The sequence below is a fragment of the Anser anser genome, assembly GCF_964211835.1.
Source record: "Anser anser genome assembly, chromosome: 1".
Classification (NCBI taxonomy): Eukaryota; Metazoa; Chordata; class Aves; order Anseriformes; family Anatidae; genus Anser; species Anser anser.
Genome location: NC_139720.1, coordinates 49,150,110 through 49,167,335, shown reverse-complemented (window position 1 = coordinate 49,167,335; position 17,226 = coordinate 49,150,110). Strand labels below are relative to the sequence as shown.

Here is a 17,226-nt window from a genome sequence, read left to right as displayed (position 1 = left end):
CCAAGTTTGGAGAGTTGATTGACTGTACATTGTTGTGGTCCTCACAAGGCCCAGAACACCTCTGAGACTGAGTAGACACAAATGTGAAAACAGACTAGAGACAATGACTCACAATCTTCTTTTTGCTACCCTCTGCAAAATTTCATGTTGCAAGAGTATGCACCCATGAGAGTCTCTTTCCCCATATTTTTTCTTTCCTGTCCTTCTCTGGTTCAAGATTAGCTAATACATTTTCCTCAGAATTGTCAAAATAAAACAGTTACCTCTAAACTAAGACAAAACACCAACACTTTCAAATCAGAACAAGACAACCTGGAAAGGCCAAGTGCAAAAACAATAACAGATTCATACGCATTACTTCAGTATCTTAGCTGCTTTGCCAACAACACTGTTTATTTAATAAATAAATCTGATTAAATTTTGTCAGAATCTAGGATTCCCAGTTATGGCTGGGAACTTATTGTGTTACTTTTTCATATGTGCAGGAAAGAGAGCGAGAAAGAGAGAGAAAGAGAAAGAATTCTTTTATTTAGATGTTGCAAATTCCATACTTACACACAAATCCATGTATGAAATACAGTAAACAAAATACTGTATATAAAGACAGATTTTGTCAAACTACTGATTTTCAAGATGTATGTTAGATTAATAAGATTGACATTTTAGCAAGCTGAAGATCATAAGGCATGTTTTATGGTGCATTAAAATCTCATAATAACAATTTCAGAGAGTTAGCATAATATATTATTCAGAGTTAAATACTGCCTTGAATGATAAGGGCTATATGCCATCAGGCTATAATAAACTACAGCTTTGAAATATCAATTTCCATTTATCAGTAAAGTCATTTACATAGCTAAAGCAGGAATGTAATGATGTATTTTCTGCCTATCTAGAAAAAAAAAAGAAAAAAAAAAAGCATGTCTTTTCCAACATTCAGAAAATATGAAAATATTCTGAGAAAGCCATTATTAAGTCATTTAACCTTTCATACAAAATAAATTGTTATGGATTTAGTTATAAAGCTGAAAGTAAACACATTCTGATTTTTTTTTTATTCAATGTAAGTAAACTTACATAAAGTCTAGGGGAAATATTGTATTCAGGCACAAATGTATTACTGTAACTGGGCTTTTGACAAATTGCAACTATTTATCTAATATTTCTGTAAGTGGCATAAAAAAGGCCATGCAGCACTCCTCTACAACTTTACCCTGAAGAGGAATTTATCAGAGTGACTTACTTAGAGCTGCACACTGCCCTTCATCCGCATCTGAAATACCATATTTTAAGGCCTTTAAGCTGATAAAAGGGTACACTCATGCAGTTAATAGGGTAGAAAAGAGGGCAGCTAATATGAGACAGTGAAGGAGGGAGGCACAAGATCAAAAAGTACCTTTAACCCCAAATCTCACTTCTCAGTTTGGGTTGAGAGCCATAGGACTGTCCACCATTCTAGAGAGCTTCAGGCTACATTTATCTGATTTGATGCCACAAATTTCAGTGTGCAGTATCCCTTCTTTCCAAAAACACGTGGCCAGCAAAGTGGGAAGTTAACCAGGAATGTGTCCGAGCTGCCATGCATCTGTGTGCTGTGAGCCTCCCAGAGCTCCCGTTGCTCCACTTCTCATGCTGTGTATATTTGACAGTAAACTTTTGACAAGTAGCAGCTTAAGCACATACAAGTCCTCCTCTGCCTTCAGCACAGCTACACGGTCAGGGTGAGCCAAGGACCAGGAACTGCACACAGCCTTGCAGGCAGGTGCTCAAGCCATTGCTATGGGAATACAAAGGGTGAGGGGATAAGTCTGGTACAAGGAGGCTTACCTTGGCCTCCCACACGATGCTGTGAGAGACACAGAGCACCAATCCAGGAATATACTTCAACCTGTTGCCAGAAAAGATCAGAAATTCCTCTCCACCTGACTATCACGGTCTTCCTTGGCCATGAGGGATAGTCAGTACAGAAGTGCCCCAGAAAACTCAGCTCTGGAAGCCATGGAGAAACACCTCCTAGGCATACCAGGTCTGCACTTTTAGGGTAAGGGGAGTGATGAGGCCTCCCAGCCACAGCAGCATACTTGACCCAGGTCAGAGCAATGAATCCCAGCCACTTGTGCCTGGATGTGAGCTCCTGCAAGCAGTTCTTTATCCACCATCCTCTGTGACATCTTCTGCATTAGGACTAAGATGTTATTTACACTATAGTCTTTAATCACAACAGCAGACAGATCAGGTCCCAAGTAGCCATTCAAACTGGCTCCAGGACTTACAGCTTTCGAGTGGGCTGTAAGAAATCACAAATTTCATCAATTACTCTGAAATACACACCTGAAAAAAAAAAAAAAAAAAAAAGCGCTATGCTGTCTGGCTCAACATAGTAGTAATTCAATCTGTATCACAGGCAGTGTTGGTTTTATAGTGCAATTTTAAAAACCTCTCAACTCACAGGAAGCAGTCTATAGTGCGTGAGTTAAGTTTGGCCATTTAAACAAGCAGGGCACTGGAATCACCATAGCAGTCCACGGTGCAGCACAGCCTCTGTCCTGAGTTTTGGCAGAATGCTAAGCTTAAGTCTGACTGCAACACTAGCTATGTTTTGTACCAAGTTTAGTTTAATTCTAGAGTGAAGGTAATCTCTCAGAATAGGAGTTATTTGCCCTTTCCTTTTTTTTTCTTTTTTTTTTTTTTATTTATCTTACAGAATAATTACATGTTTCAGTCACTGTGCACATAACTCTGTGGAGGTGACAAACCAGCCTGGAAGAGTAGAGGAAGTATAAATCAGTATTTAAAAGACCTGTACCTTTAAATCTTTAAACTTTTCTGCTTCTCATCTCCTTTGGTCCCCTCACACACACTAACGTTGCTGTTGTTCTGTTTTTTTATATATGTCACTGGCCTTATTAGTAATTTAGCAGAATTAGACTGTGATGAGCCTGTACAGAATAAAAGGCAGGTGTCAGGCTGATGTCAGGTCCAATTGGACTTTGAGGAAAGAATCAAACAGCCTCCTTTCAAAATGATTGATGCCTTCTCCAGATTTAGCTTAATAACTTTGTGCATTTGTATCAACAGCTCTGCGGTGAAATTTCCAGCGCCACTCTTCTCGTCCCTGCCAAAGCGGATTGTCAAGATCTGCAGGTGGCTGAGACCAGTTCAGGGACTGAGATCAAAACCTGACCATCAGTTCCTGCAAGTTCTTTCCAGTATTGCCAATCTAAGGTGAAACATGCTGGGAGTGGACAAAGGGAATATCCCTGTAAAAATAAGTAAGCCTGATTTTAAAACACAAGGATGAGATTCGCATCCACCTATAGTTTAGTGAGAGGCCTGATTTTTAACAGTGTTAAGAATTGGTAGGTGTGCGGTACACCTGGGGAGGAAAGGAAGGAAAAATCAGAGATATAGGAGCAGAATTAGGAATGAGATTTCTGCCAGTGTGGTCAGGCCAGCGCTTCCCCCATCCGCAGGGCAGACCCTGACATGAGCCCTAGACAAGTGCCTTCATGCCACGGGTTTTGATTCCACCACATTTGTTTTCAGACTCATTTGTCAACAACAAAAGAACAAAGTTCAAGCAAACTGCTAGGGTATCATTTCTTACGAATAATGAACAAGGCTAAAGACACCTCCTGCAGATTAATGATGGGTTGGAACCAGTTAATCACCTCAAGCCATTAACCCTAACTGTTATTAAGCTCTAGACCTAAACCAAGTCCTCAGTCACTGTGGCTGCTATTCACCCCTCTAATTTCCACACCCATACCTCGATCTCTCCCCTAACTCCCACACAAACAAAACCAGTGAAAAATTGTATGTGGGAATTTGTATTACATGCGTTACATGTAGAGACAGAAGTCAGCTACATAGATTGTGGAAGTTGTCTATTTCTCAGCTGTTTTAAAGCAATATTCGTTCCATGTCACATACATGTCAGTACAAGGTATTTGAAGGCATTGAAAACCTGACATGTTAGTCAGTCAGGGCTCACCAATCTTTCCACGAGGTAATTTAGTTTATAGCATGGCATGAAATAAGAGGAAAACAGCAGGGAGAAAGGAGCTGAGGGGAAGGGAGGAAGAAAAAGGGAGGGGGGGGGAGTGAAAGCTGCAGGAGATAACTGACTATTCAGCTTTCTGAAGAGGAATATATTCATAAATTTATTTCTTGATGTATTCTGATAGGCTTTTGTTTTGTTTTATTTTATAACCCTATTGTACAGTAGGCAGCCTGTTGTTTGCTCTAATCATCAGTTTCCATGACCTTCACCTTTATTGATTTGGCTTCTACCTAAGTTTAATGCAGTCTCTGAGATTAAAGTCATTTTTCTCCAGGCCAAGTTGGTTAACAGAAGATTTGCCTTTAAGAGAAGTAGAAATCATTCTGATTAGTAAAAAGTGATTTTGAACAGAGAAAATATGTTTTAAGTAAATAAAACTTCTTTACAGAGCCAAGCAATGAAGGGGGCTCTAGCATATAAACAATGTAAGCATTAAAAAAAAAAAAAAGTGAAAAATTGAGTGAAAAAACAAAAGTAGCATTACTTATAGTATATTTATGAGTGCTACAAATACTGCAGATTTGAAGAATAAGGTACATAGGATTTTATTTTCTCCTCCCAGATGTTACTTTAATCAGGTTTCTAGTTGCAATAAACAGAGAATCATATTATATGCAGTAATTTTCCCCAACAGATATAGTAAAATAACTCAACATTTTGCAACTGTAGCAGGTGAGATTATAAATCAAAGATAAAATTTACTACAAGAATATAATAAACCAGATCCCATTTTCCTTAACAATTTATAGTTCTGATTTGATTATACAGCTTATTTGCTTAATTTTATTACTGCTTTAAACTCCTGCCTCCTTCGTGATAATCCATTCTCTAATGTCAACCTTCAGTTACATGTTTCAGTAAGAAAAGCACACAGTTTTTTCTTATATATAATACATTAAAAACTGCAGACTGCCTTTCCATAGTCACACATGCAAGGATTGGATTCTGCAGCCCCTTTACCTCACTTGAGACCATAATGAATTACCAGAGATAAACAGACAGATCCAAACCCACTGCAGTAAATGGAAAATCATCTGTTGACCTCACAGGGCTTTGAACCATTCCTGCCCTGACAGCAGACATTCATTTCCTGTTCCCAGACTCTGCCAGGGTAGTAATAAATGTATTACCCAACTCAGCTCTAGTACTCGGCAGCAAAATGAACCAGAGACAACATGCAGTACAAACATATATACCTATTTTTTTCTATACCATACACAAAATTCAGAAGGAAAAAAAAAAACAACATAATTATCATCATGTAAAAAAGAAATGAAAAAGAAACTGCAGATAAATCTTCAATCGCAATTTTTCTCATTCTCCCTCTCATATACTTTGTCACCATTATTTTTCCATTACCACAATATCATTTCTGATGAAAAAAAAAAAAAGACACTCATGAATTAATCATACATTTAGCTCATAAATATTTGAACCACATACTGGTTTCTGTTAAAATGGTACAGATTTACTGGAACAGAAACCAAACAGCAGCTACAGAAGCACCACTTCCTGTTGAAAACCAAAACTGAGCTCTGCAAGCTCACAAATTAGCATCTGTTGTCTGGAGTTCCCCCTATAGTGCTTCAGCTGTGTTTTCCCTAGGTATTGTTTTGTTTTCATCCCTTGCAGTTTTCTAAAATTCCTCTGAAACTGAACAATTGGGGAAAAAAAAAATAATTGTTGAATGTTACTATGGTAACTAAAAAAAAAGAAAAACACTTCAAGCAGACCGATGACTCAGGGCACAGCTTCTCAACAGAAACCAACGCACTGGTGCTTTGTCCATGAATAGAGCAATTTGGGGGCCTATTTAAAGGTGTTGAACTCAAGGAATATATTAATACTCCACTCTTTCATTTATCATAGAATATTTTTCTCTACTGAGCAGCAGTACGGCATTATGTGTGGCATTAATTAGCACATATATCTTTGTATCATACGTGTCTTCCACAGAAACTATTTCAAGCTACCGTTAAGGTCAAAGCATTACATGCAGAAAAATTAAAACCGAAACTTAAAAACAGCAACAGAAAATCAATTACAATTGTATGTAGGTTCTTTCACCCCATCACACATGAACATAAAAGACTCTTTAATTACTGACTCAGTGTCATTTCTTATACTCAACCATGGAAGGAACTTTCTGGGTTAATGAGACCAATCCTCAGCTATTACAGGCAACCACACTGTGTAAGCCTAGCCATGAAAATACCAAACTCCTTAAAACTGCTGTGATTTTTGCAATTATGACTCCCATCAGGAAGCTGTCCCAGAGCTTTATTCCTGAGAGGTCTCAAAAGCACACACACACACACACACCATTTTCAGTCAAGTTTACTTGTTTATTTGTTGCCAGATTATATCCCTCTCCTTTCCCCCTATTTTTTTTTTATTTTTATTTTTTTCCCAGAGCAAGCACTGACTGTCCTTTAGCTTAAACTGCTCCTCTCCCTCTTTGGTGTAGAAAATACACTGACGTATTTATACAGAACATTATTTTCCCTAGCCATTCTTTGTTTCATGAATATAAAGTTTGGCTTACTCATCTTTATTTTTAAGAAAGACTTTTCCTTCATTTGTTAATTCCTGTAGTCATCTTCAATTTTTATCATGAAATTTCATTTTCACTGATCAGTGACAAACTCCAGATTTTGTCTTACCTGGCCCTTGTATGATAGGATTAACTCTTCTTTTTCATCACTGGGAATCACTCCTGATACACCCCAGAAAATATCATCACACTATCATATCATCATACTATCCTTCTCCTAGGCTATGTATCAATGCATGTGAAAGCACCATGCTAAATTCCACAGAAAAAGAATATCACAATTCCATCTTTTCATGGCAATTAGGATTAAAAGACACTTCTAATTTTTCCCAATTTCCTTTTTCCCTTATAAGGCAATATGTTTTATCAAAATATCTCTACCAAGTTCAATGACTTTTGTGAAACCCAATGTTATTTCAGTCCTCAAAAATCCTTAATTAATCTAAAGTAGGGAACATAAAAGAGAAGACATTTTTGATTTTAAAGCGATGGCCACATCGTGGAGCCCTTCAAAATAGAAAATAATAAATCTAAGAAACCAAACAAAGGATTTTTTTGATTCTAATTTTTAGATGCTTTGTTCACTATGTATTCCTAATGTGATACTCATGTCCATAAGCAACGGATGAGACAGTTATTTACAAGCCCTCCAGTCTGTAGGAGAATATCTTGGACTGAGAAATAAGTGGACTCAGGCAGAAGACAAAGACGGGATGTTTGGAGTAAGTTATAGGGTAAGAACTCAGCAGAAGGGATGGTGACAGATTGTTTAATTGGGTAACTGTCTCCATCATCTTACTTGCAGAGGAAGAAAGCAAATAAAGCCTTGGGAATAATAGTCTATAAACAGCTTGCTTTAAAAAGTAATTGACAACTTCAACTGCTATGATACTTCAGTCTCAGGGGAAAGAGGCTGTAATGTTTGCTGCAAAGTCTTGAAAGCCTTTTTTCCTTGTTGACTGCAAGAAACAGTCAAAAAAGTATTTTCTCCTGGTATTGCACATAAATATACGTATGTGTAAAGCAGAACAAAACACAGAACAAAATAAAGTAGTAGGTTTTAGAAACCAAGAGTAGATATGTTAGTTTTTCACCATAAAAGCAAATTCTTAAAACAAATGTACATTTACATCACTGCAAACAACCACTTTGATATGAAGTTGATTTGGCTATGAATGTGGTCAGAATTTTTGCCAATGAAAAGATTTTTTTCTTTTGGTGTTGCAATTTCAGAATTGTGCAAAAGCTACAGGATAAAGTATGATCATTGACCACCCTTTATTTTAAAACCACAGGTTAGTAGTCCAGTTTCACCTTGAAATAACACAGGGCTATGTGGAATAATGGATCTGTATATTTGCAGAGGAGAGTTTATGTAAATGTGAAACTAATGTCATTTGCAAAACCCATGCAAAGCATCAGCAAACATGCTAAGCTTTCCGCTCCTCAGTCAGGGTTTATTTCACCCCTATTACTGAAGGCCTGGGCAGAGACTGCCAGATGTGTCAATGCTTCTCACTATGACAACAGTTTCTGATGTTCAACAAAGGGTTGAATATGAGGCCGGACTTCTTGCTGTCTCTTGCTGCTTTAACTAGGATTTGGGCACATGTAAACAAAGAGGAAGCCTAAGAGAATAATGACCAAGTATTTCTTGGCTACGGAAGTAAGAGACTTGGTCTAGAACTCAAAAAAATAAATAAATAAATAAAACTACTGAGCCTTTGCTTCCCATCACTATGACATAATTAAAGAAGTATAATAACATTTAAAAACAACAACAAAAACTGTTGTCCTAACTATACAACACAACAGTAGGACTGACTGCAAAATGCAACTTCAGTTCAAAGGTGCAGAATAAGATGCATCCAATACCAAACCAAGTGACACGCTGACATAAGATGTCAGGAGAGCTAAACTGATTTACCCCAGCATAGAAGTACCAAAGTAAGCCACAGCTTACAACCGATATTCAGAGAAGCCGAGGAGCCCCTGTGAAAGTCATTGTGTCAACCAAGTAAATGCATACCAGGATGGAGCTGTTCCCCTGGGCCAGTGTGGATCCCTGCCAGAATATTTTTCTGAGCCACAGAAGAGCAGAGGGGATGATATTTTGTACAGGTCCCCATCATACCCAGTAAGCAATAAGGCCCTTAAGATGTGCTCTGACAGGTGCCTCAGTGATTTTGCCAACTGTTTCTTAACTTCAGAGCTTTTAGAGCACCTAACTGTATAAGCCTGCTCCTGCAGCCTACAATTTAGAAGAAGAAAAAAATAACAAAATAAAGGCCTATTTCAATGCTTGGTGGTGACTTCAACACTTTATAAAGAAGAACTGACTTTCTGAGGCTGAGCAGAATGCCTTTTTCAAAAATTCAATTTCTTCAGATTTCTACCCAAGACCCACCTACAGCTACAAATCACTTTTTGTTATTCAGGTAATTACTGTTTTGAACACGAAGAGTTATAAAATTCTTCCACAGCTACGTAGGGAGACAATTAAAAGAAATCTAACTTTTTTTTTTTTCTTTTGTTGTCATATGTTAACAAGCCTTGAACCAATGTATGACACATACAGAATAGTCCTGGGGAAGCATCAATATTACCCTGAAAGTGAATGTAGTCTGGGTTACATTTGTCATATACTTGTTTGTATTACATTATTTATCACAAGAATAGCATTTTAATGTCAACGCAGACCTGTTTAATCTGTGCCTAGCTTATCCATGTCTGGCTAGCTGAGAGACTTAAGCGGTAACTAATCTAAACAACATATGTACCACTGATTTACTCATCTTAATTTTATGTTAATTCAAGTGAAAAATGACCTTAGCAACTGTGTTGGATGAAGCAGGTCTGATTAGAATTCTGTGAAAAATAGAAATAAACTGCCTTAATTTAAACACTGATCTGATTTGTTGGTTCTTATTGTTTTATACTTACAGATTCCATCCAGCGTAGAAGAAAAGGAGCATATGGACAATCAAAGCACAGAAAGCTGAAAAAGCCTGTTATATATACATGTATATATTCTCCTACTGGGAGAGGCAAAAAGCACAGATTATATTACATAAGTGATACAATTCCATAGCTCCATCATTTGTTTGCAATAATGCACAAGGCTTTGCTGACGATGAAAAAAGAAACCCTAAGTCGATCACAGAAGTGTACTGAGCGAGGAAAAGCTCTTGATCAGAGGAATGGCACAGAGTGAGACCATTTCCTGCTGTAGCAAATGCTGCTAAACGCTAATCTATTCCCATGGAGATGAAAACTGAGGATGCAGGGCAAAGTCAATCCTGCCTAGATTTTGACCTATGGCTCTAGGGAGATTAGTCAATTTAAACAGGAAAAGCACCCAAACAACGCTATTATTCAGTATCTTTTTTTCTGTGTTCATGTTTAAACCTCTTCCCCCCCCTCCCCTTCTTCTCTTCCCCCCCCCCCCCAACCCGCACCCCAATTAAATGCTTATTATCCACTTTACCCCTGAATTTTTCTCCTATTCTTTTTATATACTTCAGCTTCCTGGTCCACAGTCTCACCTAGGGTTGGTATAAATCAGGTTTCTGAGGGTGGTATATCTGGTCTCTGTGGGTAAACATTCTTCTCTTTCAAAATTTGAAGAGTGTCTTGCCAAGTAGGTGCAGTATTTGGAGTATGTACATAAAATTGTATTAAAACTGTTTACACCCACAGCATGAGGTGGTTAACTATTTTTCCCATTACTCAGTTTTCCTATACCTACCCTACACTCCATCAATGTTACTGTTGAACACCAAGATGGGAGAGAGAGGAGGAGAAACACTCAGGTGTTTGTCACATCTTTCAGGTTATACAGATCATACCATATATGCGTTTTTAGTGATTCACAAACAGGCATGTCCTCTCTACCTCTTCGCACAGCCCTCTCCCTACCTACCCAGCCTTTCTTGACAAAAAAATCTGCAACTGAGCTAGGAGTAAATATAAGCCTATATTGCTGCAATGGATCTACTTAGATTTGGTATGATGGACCCCAGTTGACCTAGATGCAGAAACATATGCCAGAGAGGAAACCTTAAGTGCCACCCAAAACCAATCACTTTTAAGGTCATTTATCAGCAGTGGTATGACCAGAGAAGCCCCTTTTCCTAGATGTTTCCCCTGATCTGGCTTGTTGCTGAGGCTGGAGACATGGGTCAGACAGGCACACTGCCACCTTGTAAAATGTCATTCAGGGCAGCTGCTCTACTTTGGGTTTGCCAAGACCTGCACCTAAACCACAGTGACGTTATTTGTCATTTTGAAGCCTCGTGGGGACTTTTGGGGGAGCTTGTGGATACTGCCCAAGTCACAGCACAGCACAAGCCTCTCTCAGTGAGAACATTGGTTACCCCCAGTCCCTCCCCCAGAATTCTTGTAGTCCTCTGAAGGTGCAAGCTGCTCCTAAGGAGCCGGGCAGAAAATAAATGCAAAGCTGTTCCAGGCCAAGCCATAACAGATTAAGATAACTGTTTTCGAATGGAAATCCCTCATATTTTTAACCCTCCATTCTTGCAAATGTCATCTCCATTTTGCCTTAAGATTTCTGGAAAAAAGTAGGATCAGATCTGTGAAATTCAGACAGATTTTGCTGGTTAGCTAGAAGTGAAGGATGAGCCAAAATCAGGCATGAAATTGAAAACTGTTCTCTCAGTGATAAGGAAATAAGCTTTCAGAGGCCTTGGATGAAATACATGACCTTGCAGCTTTTCCATCTCTAATTTTATTGATTAAAGTTATCATTAGCAGTTTTCTTAATTATGCATAATATTTCTGATTTTCTGTAGTCCTTGCTTTGTCCCCATCAAGTTCTTGCAGATCAATTTCATCTCCCCTTAGTTTATTGCTAGATTTTAAAATAAGCAGTTAAAGAGATAATTAACTTTATAACATGATTGTGTAGTGCCAGCAACACAGCATTTGAAAAAATGTACTGATCTAAGTAGTATTACTGGCAAATGCAGAGGTGATTTTTCTGATCTCAGTAACAGGAAAGGATTCAATGGATGTACAGCTCGTATATACACTTTTCACAGTTACCAGTCAGGGAAGGCAACAGCTGAACAACCATGGCTATCAAGACGTGGGACAGAGTGTTGCATAAATCCCTAAACCAGCGCTAACCTGAGCGATTACGTTCACGTCCCACGGCTCAATGACACCAGTGTCTCCATAGGGCCCCAGCAGACACCCAGCAAACCGGGTACAGCACTGCATGGAAGGCCTTTTCTGAGCTGGGAATTGCAGCAGTATGGAGTGAATTGTCACAAGTTTTGCTGCATTTGCACCTCAGCAGCAGGGGCAGTTGACTTCCCTCTGCACCACTGGTGCCAACTGGATGCCTGCCTGTCTTCACACATTGTCACAGGAAAGCCAGCCCCACAAACAAGAGCAGGAGGAGCCACACGTTAATTGAAGTTGTTATTGTTCCTATAGACTTCAGGTATGAAGCCAATGACGTGCTGCCTCATGCAACATGCAGGGACCTTACCAGGACTTGGTTTCTGTAGTGTGATTTCTTCAAAAGTTACAAGGACAGGTAAAACAGAAGATAGGAAGGAAGGGCAAGCAAATTCTTCTGGAAACTGGGGACAAGCACAAAGAAGCAATCTTTCCTAGAGAACAGATAAAATAAGTAGCATTATTTTTAATAAATACAAAAATACATACATACATACAATTTAAAAGTTAACAAATAGTGTGGGGATGTTTATACCCAACTTATAAATATATACGGGTTTAATGAACTTTGGCATTGAGGTCATCCTTTGTTAGCTTTTGTGTTAGTATAGATAAAAGGATGGAGAGTCTTCTGATTCACCTACTCAGTTAAACTTAATTTCATATATATTTTAGAACTGAATGTACTTTAGTCCTCAAAATTCCCACAGTTAGTATATAGTATGGATACCATGCTCCATGCTTTGTTTATGTAATAAAGTTGACATGCTGTATAGGGATATCTCTCTAAGGTGGATGCTAGCACTGACCCACATTGTTTTTATAACTAAACAGGTATAAATCAAATTATTGAGTGGTCATCTCCTTTTCAGAGACCATTGAATGCTCTCTCTTTTTTGAGACAAAGTCCATTAACAGCCCCCCACTCAGAGTTTAGAAAAATGTGAGCCAGTACTTGAAATCAATACATGTATCCTGGTCCTAAGATTATTCTGCTACTTACTTTTCCTCATTCTACCCACAGATTTACCTCTACTTTCAGGTGGAAGATCACCTTAGTAATTCTTACTTTTTTAAGCACAGTGATAAGGCAGTGTAAACATATAAGGACTTTCCACATACAAATCAATAGCAACAGTAAAATCCCTACGGAATCTCAGGGTTGCTGCCACTTCACTGTCTTCAAGTCTAAAACTCTGCTTGGGTTAAGGATTTTTGGAAAATATAAACTTAGGAATAAATCTGAAATTTTGACTGTTCCATAAAATGTAAATTATTTACCATTCATGCAAAAATATGGTCAGCATTTGTATCTGCATGATTTTTATAGCCAGGCCCTTCCATAGCAAACCCTTCTTTCTCCACCTTTTTTCCTTTCCCAAACAAATAAGTCTTCATATTTGCAGTTTGTAGTCTCCCAGCTGTCAGAGATATTTGGTCTTCTATGTAGATGAAACTCAATTCATTAGTTGCTTCGTAAATTAGGACAAGAGCTATAAACTGGCATCGACAGCTGACTGGAGTAACTGAAACACTTCTGTAAAGACCTGTTATGTTCACAGTGGGCCAAACCATTGGATACATGGCAGCACTCTTCTACCTAATTTGCGTACACTCACCTTTGGTGATTCCCTTGGAGAGGGTTATATTCAGGGGTGGATACAACAATCCTTTAAATGAAAATTCACTAGACTTCTGTTCACTCGTACTCCCGCTATCTAGAAAACAATATTATCTGTTCATCCCAATTTCACTAGCCAATAAACACGGTTTCTTCATCTTCCCAACACTTAGTCACACATTGACAGATAATAGGTATATGCAGTGGTGAGGCTGAGAAGGTACTCTACCAACTTTTTATGTCAGTTCACTGACCAGCATCTCTTCAGTTTTGCCCAGCTATTTTTCATGCAAAAACTGAATAATCATGTTCATCCTGCCATTTTCCTTCTGTGCAACACTGATTCTGGGAAAACTCTTTCTCCATTCTCTTGGCAGCTAAGCCTATAGCACATCATCATCTCTTTTACTCATGGACCCCTAGACTTTTCTTTTTATTGTACGACCTCTTGGTTTTTCATCTGAATTTTTTGGTCCACAGTTTGAACAATATTACTGGAGATATCATGGAATATTCTAACACTGCAAGGAAAAGCACGACTTTCCATGGCATTGCTTCTTTCTGAATACTGTTATTATACTTGCAGTGGAAATGAATTACTTGTCCATGGGTCACCTTAAGATAAAATGTTAGTCTGTAAATAAGTGGCATGAAACTAAATAGAAAGTTTTGAAGGTATTTCTGGGTAAATATTTTGCTTTCAGAATGTGTCAAATTGTCCCACCTGTCAGTAATTTCAAAATAACTTTCTAAGAAAGGATCTCCTAGCCTCTCTAGCTCTTCACACGCCAACTGAAATAGTAAAACTAGGCACTGTACTGTTCCACCAACACTTTATGTTTAACTTTCAGGTGCGAAGCATAGGTCTTCCCCTCAGAAATCTACATTTTTAAAGTCTATTTACAGAGTGGCATCACTCTGTAGAGCAAATGTGAAAATAAGCAAGATTTTGCTTAATGAAGAAGTGAGTGAAGGTTCCTCTTCCTCCTCTTTTTGCAAGCATAGGCCTGCAGGGACACAGAACACACTAAGGGCCTTGAAATACAGAAATGTCTCCCTTTGATGGCATCTAAACGTCCTAAGAGACATCTGGGGGAATCCCTTATTAACTTAGTTTGTCAGTATTTTCATCTTGGTCTACAGATTTTTGTACTTTTTTTGTTATGGTTGTTGTTGTTTTTCTAATTTTACTTTCTCTGTCACTAGTAATGAAGAGAAATGTAGATGATAATAAGCAGAATGGATACTGACACTATAATAAAGGCAAAGCTAGAAATGCTGCAAGAATGGCAGCTGTGGCAGGGTTTTTTAATGTAATTGCCATGCTATAATTGCCTATTTGCCTTTTTTAAAACCTGATCATAAAAAGTACTAAAAAAATCCATCCATTCCATTAGAAAGCAGAAGTTGCATTTGAGAAAATAAACAAAAATGGAAAAGCAGCTTACCACTCTTGAGTTAACCTCTTTTAGAAATAAATAGGTGTATTCTCAGGTTCAGCTAAGAGGAAGATAATGGGCAAGGGAAAAACATTCTTTTTCATTGTGCTTCTTGACATCAAAGCCCAAGTTTCTTGTCAGAGAAGAATAAAGATAGAGACTACCTAAGGAGAAAAATGGCAGGCTCCCAGCATACTAAACGTGCTTCTCAAACAAGACCCTTCTCCCTACAAGTCACTCTGCACTGGTACATCACATCTCTCATAAATAGGCTAGGAGATGTAAATAATGCAGAAGCATAACATGGTGACGGGAAAACATAGTTTGCCTCATCCTGGCCCACTGAGTCTCAGATGAGGTAAGTCCATGAGAAAGGATATTTTTCTCCACAGAAAAAAAAAAAAGCCCAATAACATTATTATTACTAGCCTACTTTATTGGACATCCCTGAAATTCATCATACATTACATTTAATTGTTTACTTCTTCCTGTATTTAAAACTTTTTATGATTATTTGTGACATTAATCAGCATAGCTGATGCACTTCAGTTTTAAACAGTAATGTAGTTTTGAAAGAGTCTGCTATGGAGTCATAAGTATGGTATAAGACCCTGGCTTAACACTGCTCACCTCAGTGACCGTGCAAATCAAAACCACTATTTCAGTCTCATCTCAGTCACTTACTCTCTGAGTGGCCTTGGGCAATTGATTATCTCCTCTGTATTCTTCTTATGGTATCCATCCTTGAAGGGAATAGCAAACAGTCAAACTTCAAAGTAAACAGTTAAACTCTACAAAACAAGAAAAAAACAAGCTAAGTATTAAATGCTACCATGCTCTACTGAGGCTTTCCTAAGTCTCCTTCTTGAACTGTTCTGATATACGCTAGACAATACTTATCTTCACTATCTACTGCATGGTTTCTTAGTATTATTACATCTTTATTACAATTTACAACTAAAACCTGTAGAATCACAGAACCACAGAATTGTAGGGGTTGGAAGGGACCTCGAGAGATCATCGGGTCCAACCCCCCTGCCAAAGCAGGTTCCCTAGAGCAGGCTGCCCAGGTAGGTGTACAGATGGGCCTTGAATATCTCCAGAGAAGGAGACTCCACAACCTCCCTGGGCAGCCTGTTCCAGTGCTCTGTCACCCTCACTGTGAAGAAGTTCTTTTGCATGTTAGTGCGGAACTTCCTGTGCTCCATTTTGTGGCCACTGCCCCTTGTCCTGTCCTCACAAACCACTGAAAAGAGGTTGGCCAAATCCCTCTGACTCCCACACCTCAGGTATTTATAAACATTGATAAGATCTCCTTTCAGTCTTCTTTTCTCCAGGCTGAACAGACCCAGGTCTCTCAGCCTTTCTTCATAGGGAAGATGCTCCAGGCCCCGTATCATCTTTGTGGCCCTCCGCTGGACTCTTTCCAGGAGATCCCTGTCTTTTTTGTACCGGGGAGCCCAAAACTGGACACAGTACTCCAGTTGAGGCCTGACCAGGGCAGAGTAGAGGGGGAGGATCACCTCCCTTGACCTGCTGGCCACGCTCCTTTTAAAGCACGCCAGGATCCCATTGGCCCTCTTGGCCACTAGGGCACACTGATGGCTCATGGTCAACCTGTAGCCTACCAGGACCCCCAGGTCCTTCTCCTCAGAGCTCCCCTCCAGCAGGTCGCCCTCTAGCCTGTACTGATACATGCGGTTGTTCCTTCCCAGGTGCAGGACCCTACACTTGCTCTTATGAAATGTTAGAAATATAGAAACATAGAAATGTTACCATGAACAAACCTAATCACTCAGTAGTAACAGAAAAAGACAGCTTCATTTTCAAAGTTTTATTTATGCTATGTTCCCCTGGCTGGTATTTACTGAGACTTGAACCCATATATGCATTTAAGCTTAACACTCTAATTTCTACACAAGAACAACTGCACTCTAGAAGATGGAAGATAGGACACTGCGTCAGCATGTTTGCTAAGGAGCAAAAATTTCCAGGGACTTCGAATGGGAAAAGTAGTATTAATGACATCTGTGAGAGACAGCTAGAAAAATAGCTCCCTGTCTCTCTCATTTTAGTAGCACTGGAGCAGCTCAGATTGAGCTGCCCTTGGAGAAACCTATGTAAGCATGTGCAATATGAATAAGATTATCAGGAGAAAAACAGAAACTGAATGCACTCAGCAATAAAGGACATTCAAAGACCACTCACAAAATGGTTACTTCAGAGTGTCACGTGCTTCTCTCTGTTGAATTTAATCGGGCCACCCTACAAAAAGACACACTGGGAAGTCTGCCAAGTGAGGCTTGAGGAAGACTAAGTTATTATTATGAAAAAAGTAAGAAAA

At 38.8% G+C, this 17,226-nt stretch overlaps 1 long non-coding RNA gene across 1 annotated transcript in view; it reads right to left on the bottom strand.

Annotated features, from left to right (window-relative positions):
* Positions 1-386: 386 nt before the first annotated feature.
* LOC310895164 overlaps positions 387-17,226 on the bottom strand; it is a 167,954-nt gene continuing 151,114 nt past the window's right edge. The window contains exons 3-6 of the long non-coding RNA XR_014580499.1: positions 15,567-15,673; positions 13,442-13,540; positions 12,133-12,256; positions 387-2,287 (exon numbers count right to left, since the gene is read on the bottom strand). This is a non-coding gene — a long non-coding RNA (uncharacterized lncRNA). The remainder of the gene's footprint in view (positions 2,288-12,132; positions 12,257-13,441; positions 13,541-15,566; positions 15,674-17,226) is intronic.